Raw genomic sequence first — 15,667 nt, 5'->3', positions numbered from 1 at the left:
CGCCTGTCAACCTGTTAATAAGGCCACTTTACATGTGGTGTAAAACAAACTCTATGCAGTTTACAAGGTAAATAATAGGACAATTATCTGATGTGCGTCACACTGTGGCAGATAAGACTGGTGAAGTGTTCTAAATAATTGTTTCATTTGTATACATACAGGGAATTAAAGCTTTTGATGCAGTGAGGCCGCTAAAAATAGAAATCGTGCTGAGAATGCAGCAATGCTTTCAAGCCGAGCAAAAGAAATCTAAAGAAAGCTGTACCCTCTTCCCTTTCTTCTCCTTTCTCTTTCAGGCACAAAACATGCACCTAGGCCTCATGAATCTTGATTGTGGGGAGAACAACATTAGCACAGACACATCTCTTATTTGAGTGCCTCAAATCAGCAGGCATCCCTGCTGAATAAAAGATGAGCCTTTATCAGCCTCCGTTGCATCTACACTGCATCCTTCCCTTAACACTGCTCAAGCAGACTAGTGCATTGGGACTACAGTAAACTTTCAATGACATAAGCAAAACTGTCTGTTAGCATCCTGCAGCATGTCTGGTTAAGTGACAGAGGTGATGTGATGGAGAGAGATGGACTCACGGATACACCACCCTTGTGATCATATGCATCTATGTGTGTGTTTGTGTGAGTGAGACACCGGTGTGATTCACACAACATCTTCCGCTTCTCGGTGAGGCTGCAGCCAGCCCAGCATGCACTTCTGTTTAATTAAGACTTACAGCCCAAATGGTGGGCATGACAGCTGTTTCATACGCAGCCAATTAAAAGAGCCGCAGACCCTCCCTTCCTCTGCAGTGTAAAAACACTTCACATGAAGAACATCCTAATTCAAATGAACACACAGAGTCCACTCACTTTGCGGAAATTTGAATAAAAAATCCCAGTTGTGTGGTATCTTTCACTAGAGATTGGCATTAGCCTGTTGCTAAACTAACACATTAAAAATGCAGAGCAAACACAAATATTGAGTTTCATACTGAATTTCATTTAGTTGTGTTTAGAACTATTTATTACTCTTTGGTACTGAATTAAGTATCTTTTTACTGAGTTTTTTTTTTTGCAATGCATTCTGAGATTAGCTAAGCAGTTAAATTCTGTGAATGGTTAAATATTTACAGTACATTTGTTATTTGGCAGAGGCTTCTATGGGAACTGAATCATACCTCAGAATCAAACCCAAACTTACCCTTACAAAAAAATAAATTTATTCAAGTGTGCTATTAGTATACTTCTTTTAAACTAAAAAAGGAAAGTATGCTTTTAGTTTACTTTTTATGTACTTCTCAGAAATGGGCTTTATGTACTACTCAGAAATATACTTAAAATGACATTTAAGTATACTTGACTTATACTTGCAAAAAGTCTAAATATATTTGAGCTGTACTTGTGCTCCTAGAATCCGTGTTTTCATTGTTATATGGTAGACGGTGCTAGTACACATCTTCTGCACAGAATTTTCAGAAAAAACACAAGTGAAGAAGAAAAAGAAACAACAGATACTACCACATGTAACACGATCATCTGATATGAAACAGCTTCAAAACTGTAATGTTAAATAATAAAATGTCGACCGATGAAGAGGTAATAATTATAGTCAAGCTTTGGGGTGTTGATTGACTCCATTTACATTTTGATTATCATTCTGAATCCAATTCATAATCTTTTTTTCAGCTTTTTGTTCAAAATTGTATTTATTTTTTGTGAAACTTACCCACATTAAAGTGTTTAAAAAAAGAATGCATGAAGCTAGAATAAAATGTTTTTGTTTACAAGCAGATACCCTGTTCTTTCTTTGGATGTTTTGTATGTTCAGATATTCATATAACAAAATATAATTAAAACCTAAATAGGGACATAGTAGTATACTTAAAGAATGATGTAAAGTTCATTTAAAGAAAACTTGATATTTTTACTAGTAGTTTACTGAGACTATACTTCAAAGTTTACAAAGTATTTAATTAGCCAACTATCAGTATACCTATAAGTTCACTTTTAGTATAATTGCAGTACAAACTACAAACATAGAAGTAAACTAGGTGTGTACTCAAAGTTTGCTACTGTTATACTTAAAGTATACTTAAAAGTATACTTTTATATACTAGAAAGTGGGCAAATTTAGTCCCAAGGAGTATTGAAACAGTACACTTACAAGTATACTACTAGAACACTGATATTTGTATACTTGAACTTTATTTAAGAATACTTAATAAAATAAACTTGAAGTATACTACTTTTTTGTTAAGGGTAGCACACAGGAACAAAGTGAGCCACAGTATTCTTAATAAATGCAAAATCCAGTTTTATGGCAGCTAAGAAATCAAAGTGTTTATGGTGAGTAAAGTTATGAATATAAAGGGACACTCACACAGAACGTATTTTTGCTTTGAAAAACACAAGTCGCAGGCAGTGGAATGGGAAAAACTGCAAGGCCATGAGACATTGCCTTTGAGGAGGCACTTCCTCCCTTGCCCCCTTTGGGGAAATGCCCCTGTTCCATATTTTCTATTAGCCTTACAACCCACCATCTACTGTTACCTGGTATTGGTTTATGTTGTAGTGACAGCACTTTGTCATACAGCATCACCACACCACTGCTACACAGGGTTCTGGACAGAAATACCCAAAATAATGAGGCACAACTGTTTATAGTGAATTTGCCCTTCAATCTTTCTGCCTCCTATCAATAACACAAGAGGCACCTCAGACTGAAATTAATTCTGGCACTCTCAAAAGTTTTCACATCTGTTTCCCCCCTTGAGAAAGAGGTGTAAAGAGGACAGACAAGAGGAAAGCAGGTTATAATATGATTCATTCTCTTCCTTATCTCCCACGAGACACCCCTTCATAATTGCCCACGTAATTGCATTTTTTTTACTCACCCTGATTGGTACACCCAGCTCTAATTTCATTACAATCTGATTTGTGAAAGACAATAAAGCAGAAATATTTTGCAGTGAAACCACAGGTCATTTGTCTTTATAACCCTTCTGCTCGGACATGCCACACTCCAGCGAGGCAATAAATCCATTACAGCTGGTTTATTAATATAAGGTTACAGTGAAATCCGGTTTGACGTAATAGAAAGGATACTGCAGGTGTGTGGGTCAGAGAGATTGTGGTTGTGGTGTCTGGGTCAACTCAGAATGGTTTCAATAAGAAGGGAACAAAATGAAGACAAGTTCATAGTAAGATCAGGTGGAATAAAGATGCCCTGAGCCCCATAGCAGGGAAGAAAAAAAAACTTGCTGGTATGGCTGCTGATAGTTATCGGGTAAGAATGGGGTGAGCTAGCCAAGCAGCCGTAATAGGAATCCAGCTGCTCAGCCGAGCTGTGCAGTCGGTGTGATTAAACCAGTAGCAGAATCCCAGCTTCACAAATAGAACATTCATAATCCACCCTAAGACAGTATTACCTCTATTTCGCTCATTCACAAACTCAAATTCTGCTCAGACCAACAGCTGCATTAAATTTGTGAGCAGACTCCATACGGTCAACTATCAAATTTCCCATACCCTCCTCTCTAATACACCTCTCTCTCTGTGGGAAATCTGTTTTCTCCCAGAATCCCTTGAGTGTGCCATCTGTGCTCGTGCTGTTGTGGGAGTCTGCGTAGGTGTGTGGAGGCTGGATAGACGGGCACAAACTAACCTACACCAACAACAGGGCAAATCACTGTTTTCAACAGATTAACCAACACTTTCGCTAGGGAAAACAGTCTCATTTGGCCAGGACCAGACATTATCTCAAGATTTGTTTTCAGTTTTTGAGCAGATTTTGTCAACATGAACTCAAAATCAACTCAATTTAATATCTTTATACATATTCTTTGCCTTATTGTGAATTATTTATCCACACAAGTAATTCTGGTAACGCTTTATAAACACTGATAGTCCACCTTCAACTACATGTCAAATAATTCTCATTAAACTATCAGTAGACTGTTAGGGTTAGTGACTAGTAGCCGACATGTAGCTGCAGAGTTACTTACAGTCAGCAGAATGTCTAAAGTGGACTATCGATATATAGTGTTACTGTTATTGCAAAGACAATTATATTTGTCATCATATTTCATCATTAAATTTCACCTGTACCACCTGGGAAACAACTTTTTGGCTGATCCAATCAATTTCTGATGGATGAAGTTTCATACTATTTTTCTTTTCTCCATGAATTTCTAGTTTCATTTATAAATACAGCAGTAAAATGAAAATTTTGTGTTGCAAATCCCATTTCATGTTGACTTTATACATGGTAAAATGTGTTTAAGGGAGTTGAGGGTACTCCATTCTCATTGGTAGCTGTAAGCAGGGTCAATTTATTCAAAAATATGTAACGGACACACAGGGGGAAGGGAATTTTTTTTGATTGAAAGGTTTTCAAATTCTCTAAAAATGTTGGTAGATTTATGTTTCTGCAGGTTCCATGTGGACCTGCATATTGCTGCTATTTTCCATGAATACAAAAGCTTTTTAAAAGCCTTAGAGGCAAAAACCCTTAGTTTTTTTCTGTGAGAACTTTTACATATGCTAGATAAACCAATAGAGGTAACCAAAAAAAAATAGCATAATGTAGGACATTTTAAAAACATTAATAAAACATGTCAGTATGTACCTGCTAGACAATTAAACAAGTCAAGTAAATAATCTTATTACATTTTCAGAACAATTTGTAATGCTTTTCTAAAACTTAACCCTGTTCCTCAAGTTGTAAGCAAAATTATATGAAAATTTATTTTCTTTAATTTATTGGAAATATATGTCCAACATATTTATAGAATGAGGATTGAAAACTTTAAATATAAAAAGTTTGTAAATTGAAGTATGTTCATTTAATGTTGATTGCTTGAAACTGACAAAATCACACAGGGTTTTCCACTGTATTTAGACAGAAAAGTCCAGAACTTCTGTGGTGGAGCTAGAAAGTGAAACCAAAACAAACAAGACTTTGTTGATGCCATCAATGAACAGGAACAAGAATGTAATTTGAAAGGAAGTGAGGTCCTCCAAACTTTATAAAACTGAATTTGATAATCATAATTTTCTGAAGGTTGAACACCTCCTTTCATGTCTGCGTACTGGAAAAGAAAAAATTACTTTTTAAGAGTTTCAGTTTCAATACACTTAAGTACACACTTGGGGCAAGTTCAAGCTCAAACCGGTGTGCAATGTTTTGCTACGGTTTCCGGTTTGAACAAATTGTTTCCTAGAAACGGTGTGCAACAGGGTTTGAGATATGTTTCCTCTTGTTTGGTGGGTGTGTCAAAAATTTCAGCCAATCAGCAGCAACATGTATATAAACCACACTGTATTAAAGAGACAGCTCGCACAATTTAATTAACATCAAAATAAATTCAGAAAAGAAAGTATATTGTTTACATGTTTATTTACATTAAAGGCAAAATAACTGAAATAAGAGCAAAAGTATAGTTTTGGAACTCTTTTAAGTCTGTCTAAATATCATTTAGTAATTGCAATGTCTTCTGGTCCCATATCTTTTCCTTAGGAAGGTGTGCTAAACACTGATTAATGTCACATAAAAATACTATACATATTTATATATTTTGCTATTGTATTGTAGAGTGACACATTCAAAAACTTGTCTATACTCCTCTGATTATATAATGGTAAATATTACAATAATATAGCACAACAACAGTGATCAGCAATAATGATAAGCCTAATACTCACAGTCAATCATCACACAGTCTCGGAGGTAAGAAGTGGATTATTCTTCACCTGAAATGTCTGTCTTTTCATCCTGAAATGCGAGGCAAATGTTGGATCACAATAATTAGGACCACAGTTTCCACAAATCCCTTCACTCGATTGGGATGTTCTCTTATATTCTGGACGGCAAGGGCAGTGACTGTAACACTGAGCATATTTTGCAGTATTAAACATGTATTTATACCGATTTCATCAGGCTTCGGAAATTCTTCAAAAAGAACACAAAGAATGGCCTTCTCAGCTGTAGTTGCAAGTCTTGCGTCATCAGAACAGGGTGTTCAACAGACCACCGTTTCCGTTTAAAAAAACGTTTTGCACCATTCTGTAAGGGCTGAACGCAGCCCAGATGTGTTGAAAACGAGGAAGTGTGAAGGTTGCCATACTTTTGCACCTGTAACATTACTTAAAATTAAGTTGTATCCCATCAGTTTTAGTGTCTGCAGGAAATGTCTGGAGCGCTGAAACAAATGACCAGCCTTTGCGAGAGTTCACAGTGTTTCAGTGTGATTGAGTTGTTCTCTCTGCCTGAGGATTTGGAGCAGTCACAGTTCAGCAGAAAGAGAGTCTTTCCTCTCACTCCAGCCCTGAGATAAACGAGAGACCTGTTGGAGAGCAAATGAGAAAAAAAGACCGTCTGGACTAGTGCAGCCACAGGCAGAGCTAAGCATAGTAGAATTCAAAGAGACAGAAAATAAGATAATGTCTAAAAACAACACAACAAATAATTTGCCTTTGCAGAGAAATACACATTCATAGAGGCCAATCTCAGGGGCATCTCTTCAGATGCACATGCACAAACACTGAATTCATACAATATTCCTTTTGCATTTCTGCTGTATAATGCAGGTGTAGCAAATACAGCTATCCCCCAAGTGGTCACATAAATCTTTATTATGTCTATGGACTCAAAGTGTTTCAAATCACCACACACCCCATACATAATAAATCAAAATATACATTAAAAGACAAGTGTCTGCAAGTTTATAAGCTCTGCTGGAATTTTAAACTGCATGACATCTATATTACCAAGAAGCTACAAGATTATGCTTACAAAGCAGATATCTGACACTTGATTCCCAGAGTGAAGAGTGTGTTTCCCACCTTTGTTCCTCCCATGTTTCATGGGAAAGACTGTCTCTGAGCTGAACAAACAACACACAGCTAAAGGGGCAGGAAAGGTAATAGGTGATGACTGCTCCGCCAAGAAATGCCTCACGCACACAAATTCATTAATATGGAAATTGGGGCGAGGCCACAATCACGACACCTTACTGATCTTGTTATTAAATTAATTTCCTCCAAACAAGCTGCTGGCGCTGCTGAACTAGTCAGTGGGGATTCCTCTTGTCTGTGAATTTCAATGAGTCTTATCAATTTTGCATTCATCACAGCTAGCCAATGTCACCAGGAGAACGGCACTGCGGTCTCCAGCCTGTCACCACATTTCAACATGCACACTGCAGTCATCAGTCCAGTGCTCACACGTCATTCGTCACCGCTGCGTGCTGACGCCGGGCCACGCAAGACCCCCCTGGAGGCCCTGTTCCCCATCTTTCAGAGTCAGCTAAAGATTCCACTCACGTCTCAGTCTCCCCCACTCTCAGACAGCTGGTTATTTTCCTGACTTTGCTGAGGGATGCTGCAGATCTGTCTCTGAGAGCCCATTTCCCAGGCTCTTTAACGCCAATAGAGTGATAAAAGGGTGTCAGAATGGATCCTATGCCATGTTGAGGAAGATCAAATACCATTTAGGGCAGGGGTGTCAAACTCAATTCCTGGAGGGCTGGAGCCCTGCAGAGTTTTGTTCCAACCCTGCTCAAATACTCCTACACATACCATGTAGTTTTCAAATAAGCCTGAATGACTTGATTAATTGTATCAGGTGTGTTTAATTAGGGTTGAATCTAAACTCTGCAGGGCTCCGGCCCTCCAGGAATTGAGTTTGACACCCCTGATTTAGAGCAACAGGTCTGCTGGTAGAAATGGACACAGACATACTTTATAATTAGTCTCCCTGCTGAAAATTCCTACATGGCTGGTTAGCAGCATATGTTGGGTTATGGATGCTGGAAGTCTCTGATGGCACACCCACAGACCACCCAGTCTGTTCACTGACCACCTGATGCATACTACAGATAGAAATTGCCAGCATTTTCTTAATCTGGCAAGCTGTTTGTGCTGCCTTAAAATTTAGTCAACTCAAATATCCAAGTTCTCACTTAGTACAACTTTATATTTTAAGTTGACAAAACTTGAAATTTTAAGGCAGCACAAACAGTTGTTTTTTAAGCCATTTTCCCCCCTTTTTTTTCTTTTTCACAATGATGAAGGCTTTTGAGAAACAACTAATCATGCCAAAATTTGCCAGATAATTGGCTTTTTTGTAGCAAATAAACTAATGTATGTTCCACTTGTTTCTAAAGATATGTTATTCTAAAGATATGATTTCTTATTTAAATATAAAAAAAAAAAAAATCATTATTTTAATGGATCTTAAAATTCCACTGAATAAAATAACAATCTTGAAAGGAAACAAATAAATATTCTTGAAAGAAGCTAAATGTGCCAACAAATATTTTTAAAAATAATGATTGTCTAGGGAACAGGTTGTAAAGATGGCCTTAAGATTCAGAGTTCAGAGTACAATGTTTGTTATATTTTAAGCCTCTTCTCTGTTTAAACCAAGTATTCAGCCAGATATCAAAGTCTTGTCATCAGCATTACAGCAACATCACCTCATTAGGCCAGTTACTTGGAAACAAATAATGCTTATTATGCTGGGCCATTTTTTGTGTTTTATGTTTCTGAACATTGTTAACATAGCACTGGCTTAATGTTTAAATGTTAACCCAGATTTATAAGCGAGTGGATTGTTTATTGGGGGAGGGGGGTGACTTGTACTCTCAAGTAGCAGTGTTCATTAAAAACATAGTGAAATTGAGAATTCTTGCATCTACAAACTTGCAATAAAGCTTTGTTGACTATAATAGGAGAGACTGAGTTTTGTCATAATGTAAAACTTCCATCCAAATGTTAAAGGTATAGATTACCAAAACATTTTAAATATTGTGATCATTAACCTCATGTTGTTTCAAACTTTTATTTCTTTCTTCTGTGAAACACACACAGACAAAGATGTTTTGATATCTCAGCTGCTTTTGTCCATACAATAAAAGTCAATGGGGTCTAAGTCACACTGGACCCTACTGACTTTCATTGTTAAAACACTGATAGCTTTTTCAAAATATTTTCCATTGTGTACTTTAGAAAACAGAAAGGCTTGCAGGTTTGGAATGACAGGGTGAGAAAATGATGACAGATGTTCAATTTCTGAAGCAGTCATTTTTCTTCCTTTTCCCAATGTACACACACATATTGTTCATTTCTTTGCAGAGCCCATATTGTGAGTAGATAGAAACTGCTTTCTTTTATTATTTCACTTTTTTGCAGGCCACTATATATAGCCACTTAAGCAGAAGCCCAGCAGAAGTGTCTCTGGGTTAATGCTATGTCACTAAATTAATATTCTATTCTATATTCTGTAATATAAATAAATAAATTCTGATTATATTAATATATTATTTAATCAAAGCTAATAAGGTTTTTAAAGTTTCCAGCCCTGACTTTTTCACCTCTGGCTACAGTCCACATTAATGTCATCAGTTATAGTATGTTCAGGTGCTATGGACATTGCAAGTGGCTGCAGAATTGTGACAGATTTTTGTGTCATGAATGTGTGAAACGACTGTTACTCTGCTTCCTGTGTTTGCCAGATGACCTTGGACAGTAGCTGCTGGTCTGGGACAGCTGAAGCATAGTTTGGAATCGTTAGAGCAATTACTACAAAAACAGAAGGCCACGGGGAGCAATTACGCACTCACTGTTTACTCTCCTATGCTAGAGGCCAACGGGATCGAGGGACTGCTGATAGAAAGAATGGAGGAGAAGAGATGAAATCTAGTGAAAGTGCAATGAAAGAACAGGCGATATGGCACAGGAAGAGAACAGAGGAGGCGGGTGAGATGAGTAAAGGGAAACATTTTGCTGGGGGGGCAAAAAATGTAGGAAAAAATCTTATGTTAGAGGGTAAACAAGGAAATCCAACACTCAATATTCTGTCAGATTGAGCAGCCAAATTAAAAGCCATTTTACACAATACATGGTAACCCACTGTTCCCAGTTTATTTCTCTATGGGAGAGAGGCAGCAGATGGAACTGAAAGTGACATTGCTTGCTAAGCTCATGCATACAGTGCCATTTAAGAGTTTGGGGTCAATAAGATCCTTAACTTTATATTGTCTACAAAAAAAAGAAATTAATAAAGTTATTGAGCAATGATGCATAAAATCGTGGAAAAACACTAACATTCAATAGGCTACCACTCTTTTTGCCCACAGTGGTTTTATTGATGTCAAGCTGCATACTCACACAATGAGTGCAGACAGCAGTAAACAACATAATACAAGCAGGTACAGTATAGCAGTAATCAACATGGTTGGTACTACACTTTTTGGACTATACAGCTAATCAATGGTAGAATAAAGTAATATTACATAATATGTAATATATGGTGAAATACACACCTACAGCCAACAATAAATATTCCCCTAAAACCATTTCATACACGTTTATATTTCTAGAAAGCAATCTCAGTCACTCTGATTTAACCCCGGCCACAAAACAAATTAGCATTTACATAGTATTATTCCTAAAAGTTTAAACTGAACAAATACATAAAACATTATATATGATACCAGTAAATTTGTACATTTACTTTACACACTTGGTAGCAAATGTGTAATAATCATTTGAAACCTGAGAATTATGTGATGTTTGTAAATACTGGTACAGCTCTAGTTCTTTTCATTTCATGTGACGCTACACTCTGGATGGATTTCATTCGGACAAGCTCATTGTTTTCGTGCTCTCTCCTATCTGCCATCATGGATGCTGGCCTGGCTGATCTGAAGGTTGTTCTCAGTACGGCTTGAAGAGGCAGAGGTAGAGGATGTCAGCACTCTCACTGGTGACAAAAAGAGATGTACAACCCCTCAATCTCATCTCTGAAAAGGACACAAGACTCTCTGCTGTAATCACAGGCTTTAAATCCATCTCTCCATCCTGACCTTTTCCGTAACGCACGAAGGAGAAGAAGAGAGGTGGGCGGGGGCGACGGGGGGATTAGCAATAGCCTGGAAAATCTTCATTTCCAGTTTCAGTGATTGAAACAATTGATTACATCACTATATCTCCTCAAGAAAGGAGAAAAATGCAGAATGCTGTTCCCATGGATACAACAGTGTTCCAGCAGAGAAACACCCCAAAAAAGCATTTAAATAAACATCACAGATGCCATTTTCATTGTTCGTTAGCTTTCATTTGCAACACGGCTAGAGTTACTGTGGACACCTGTGACAGGGACCCTCCTGTCTGACTCCTTATTGGGTGGGTGGATGGAGGGATGGGAAAGAAGAAGGAGAGTTGAGAAGGAAAAGGAAGGGGACTCAATGGAATGAAGACTTGTCTGCAGGGCAGAGACCCTTAGTTGCCATACATCAGCTTGAAACAAAATAAAAGATTTAGCATTCTGTCCTACTTACCATCAAACATCCTGGCATTCCCTTGTTATTTTAACAGGTCCCGGTTCAATTTTTAATGCAGGCGTATGCTTATGCTGAAACCGCATACTGCTGCTTTCCCTCCCTTCCCCTCAAAGACAACAAAATTCCCATCAATCCAAACAAACTCAGATAAAAAAAGATTTGGGGACAAAAGACTGCATGTATGATGCAATGTGACATACAGTACTTGCAAAGGCTCACTGCTGGTTGTGAAGGTCAAAATATCAATAAAACAGCAGCAGAATTATGGATTGTATTATTTTCGGTTCATGTAACTTAACTGGTTGAAGGTGGCACTAGCAAAGCCAAGGTCATGGGTTTGATTCCCAGGGAATACACAAACTGAGAAAATGTTTACCTCGAATGCTCTTCTATCTTGAAGTCCTTCTGGGTAAAAGTGTTTGTCAAATGAATGAATGTAAATTTATGAGGGACTCAGTCTTGACATGAAAGGAGGAGCTCTCCCAAAAGATGAAACACTTTGATATGGTGAAAGCTCTGGCACTCACACAGATACATACCACACATTTCTGAATGAAACACTTTGATAGATTCGACAGAGTGGGGAGAATCACCATGAAGCCATTTTACCTCTATAATGTCATGTATTTCAGAGTATTCAACTAGACAAAAAAATTGGGGCTGAACTATGCCTTTAAACACTTATTTTTCAAAAGTGACAACACACAAATTAACATTAACCATCATGTTATTGGTATTTAATTAGTATATATAGAGGTAACATTTTATAAAGTTACATTGCCTACAATGTATAGTTGTTTAACTACTGGTTTCTGTTCCTCAAGATAAGAGCTAAAAAATAATGCATTTTATTTAGTTGTAATGCAGTTATGATGAAGTTGATGTACTGTCATGCTTTGCTCTTTTTTTCCATCTAATTGTTAGAAAAAAATTACTTCATACAAAAATAAGCAAGGTATCTCACCTTGCTATAACAAAAAACCAAAACAAAAAAAAAGTTTGGATATTTTAAACTTGCATTATGAAAAACAAATCAGATCAGAGAATATTTAATTGCACAACAGGTAGAGGGCATGGTGCTAGTAACAAGAAGTTTAGTATCCTGATTGCAAAATGTTTATTTCATCCTAAATGCACTATAAAAGTGTCTGCAAAATGTACATAACATGTAAATAGCTGACATTAATCAACCTGTGCAGCCTAGGTGATGTCAGCCAAAATCACTAAGACCACCACTATTGGGTTTGTCTCTGTAATGAATGGCAAACTGCTCTACTGTGTACTTTACATTTTTATAGTTGCACTAAAGAAATGTGCTGTTGTGTAAATGCTGATTTCTCATTTTATTGTTGACAGAGATTGAAAACTAAGCTGTTGTGGGAGACTTCCTTCACAAGCTTTTTGGCAGAAGGGAGAAAAAAGCCATTTGTGCCAATGAAAACAGAACAAAATGGAGGCAATGTGATAATCAAAGTGGCAAAAGACAGAGAGAGAGACACATCCCTCCAGTTTAGTGCCAAACAGGGCGAGGGATGGCAGGGAGGATGAAGAGGAAGTGATGAGGGGCCCAAAGGAGAAAAGCGCCTGATGAAATGATTGCAGGATAGAGAAAATACAAGAAGAACGAGATGGATGCTAGAAACACGAGTCTGTGGCACCAGCACACTCTGTAATCATCGTACCCCTCATTTCCTGTTATTCACCACCTATATTGTCTCCATCAGGAGCATCACACACACAGACACACACATGCACACAAACAGTGAATAAACACTCTCAAAGCAAGAATCTGGACCTGATTACCTATTGTGCAGAGTTTATTATTGCAAAAAAAACACACACGCAGTTCCAAACCTCAGCCCTAGCCTTCCCGAGCCACATTAGCCTGGTGAAGAGAGACGCCACCGAAAAAACCTAGCTGAAGAGTGTGAGGAAACAGGCGGCCTGCAGTTTCTATGGAGATTTCAAACTTGATTATTCAGCTACCGTGGCAGGCTCAGACAGAGCCATCAAAGATCATCATTTATTATATCTCTCATCGGCCTGGTGTGTGTGAGCACGTTTGCAGGAGTCAATGAGTTTGTGATAGAGAATCACAGTGAATACACAGTTCTGTTTACTGTGTATGAATTGTGTTTACCATGTATGGTGACTTGTATAGCTTGTCTTCTTTGATGAGAACGACTGATAATAGTGGATGGAGGGGTGGGGCGATGAATGGCAGACTGAAAATGAGAAAAGAGAGAGAGAGAGGAGGAGAAGGAGGAAGGCATGGAGTGAAAGAGCAAGCTTCAATGATGTTACTCAAACGGCAGGGATTCATTAGTCAGACAGCAATGCAGCAACTCAGCCATGAGATTTTCCATTTCTCCCAACCTCTCCTTCCTTTCTTCTCCTGCTAGTTTCCCTTTCTTGTCAGTGATCCTGGTGAGGGTCAGAGCTTCAAAACTGAACCTCTGTTGTTGTGTCAAACAGACACCCAAACCGGCGGCATAGTTTCATTTGAACATTGAGATGGCAGGTTGGCCTGGTCAAGCAATATTATGGCTTTTGGAGCTTGTCTTGGGGAGAGTGGGGTAAGATTAGGCACTATTACAGTATATACAGGGGTTGGATGTGAACAGAATTATTATACAGTAATATCATTTGTGAAGGCTACAGTAAAAAAACAACAACAACAACACATTGCATTCATTTTTTCTTTTCATTGACTATTTTGCTTAGTTTGTAAATCAATAAAGAGTAAGTTGTGATCAGCAGTGTTTAGTACAAGCCGTGGGTGAAATGGGTGACTTGTCAGACTTCCAAAAAGGATATCATAAAATCATATGAGACTGTTTAGCAAAAGCATCTGTCAGCAACTTTAACAGCCCAGTTTTTACTATTAAGACTGAATACGCAAAGCATGGCAAGACTTCATCAGCTGAGAAGAACCAACATGAACTTCAACATCTGCCCTTACCAAACAAATCTTACCAAACCTGACTTACTGCCAAACAATTCGTGCTCTGCATTTAACCCATCCAAATGCACACACAGCATTGAGTAGTGAACACACACACCAGGAGCAGTGGGCAGCCATTCTTGCTGCGGGTTCGGTGCCTTGCTCAAGGGTCTCACCTCAGTCGTGGTATTGAGGTTGGAAGAGATCGCTGGTTATTCACTCCCCCCACCGAAAATTCCTGCCGGTACAGAGACTCAAACCCACAACCTTTTGGGTTACAACTCTCTAAGCATTAGGCCATGACTGCCCCCTATTATCAAACCACTGTGGCCAGTTTTGAAGGCTGGTAGTTGTATACAAGGCAAGTGATGTTAATAATGAAACCTTAATAATGAAATATTTCCCAGGTGTTTGTCCAAAACCCTGTAAGTTGTCTTCTATTCAAGATGAAATTTGACAGATGTAAAACGAATGGCTACTTCTACAGTAGCTATGTTTATTTCAAGGTATCTGTTACTTCTGCTTAGTGGGTAAGATGAGCTGATCTAATCGTTTCGAATACTTGACTAAAATATTTGTCAGGAAGAAAAAAAAAAACATTCCTAAGGGCCTAAGCTACAAAACTGCATAAATCCTTTACTAAATAGGAAATTATCTGAAATTTTTCATATTTTTTTAAATTATTTGCTCTATTTAGTTTACTCTAGGGAATGGAAAGAGCCAGTCTGTGGGAGTTTGAAATAATTTGAATGGATTTCTAAAAGCACAACTGGACTTTGTCCCTTCATAAAAGTTCATTTAAAGTATGTTCAATTCTGTTTAAAAGACAAAGGTGCAGGATTGGAGGGAAATACCCTTGAAAAATAAACCTATGAGTCAAACGAAAATGAAACAAAGCAAGCTGGGTCTGTGTGTACATATGTAACAACACAACGGTTCAAAATGAATGGCATCTTGAGGACTTAACAGAAGAGCACAATCTCCCTGAAGAGCACATCTGAAAGCTACCAAACATATAAAGCTCTCCTGCTGCTCCGACACTCCGGAAAGGCTTCATGGCAACAAATAACGCCAGCTCAAATGGTCTATTGGCGATTGTTCACTTCAAGGCTTATTGTTATGAGCTACAAAGGCTTGAAAGAAGCTAGAGAAGCAGAAATAAAAATGGCAGGCATCTGTTAGCAGCAGATGAGTGAAAGATTGAGGTCGTCCTCCTCCAGATCCTCATTAAGTATTGAGGCTCCAAATCGGAGTCTGCAAACCCTGCCGTTCCACATGGTGTCAAATGTCTGATCGCTATCTCCAGCTGCAGGCTGAGGAGTAGAGCACAGGGACCTGTGTAGCTCAGAAGCCCAGTGTTCCTGTCAGTTTGCAGCACAGA

This window comes from Cyprinus carpio, chromosome A3 (genome assembly GCF_018340385.1).
Source record: "Cyprinus carpio isolate SPL01 chromosome A3, ASM1834038v1, whole genome shotgun sequence".
Classification (NCBI taxonomy): Eukaryota; Metazoa; Chordata; class Actinopteri; order Cypriniformes; family Cyprinidae; genus Cyprinus; species Cyprinus carpio.
This window is presented reverse-complemented; position numbering follows the sequence as displayed.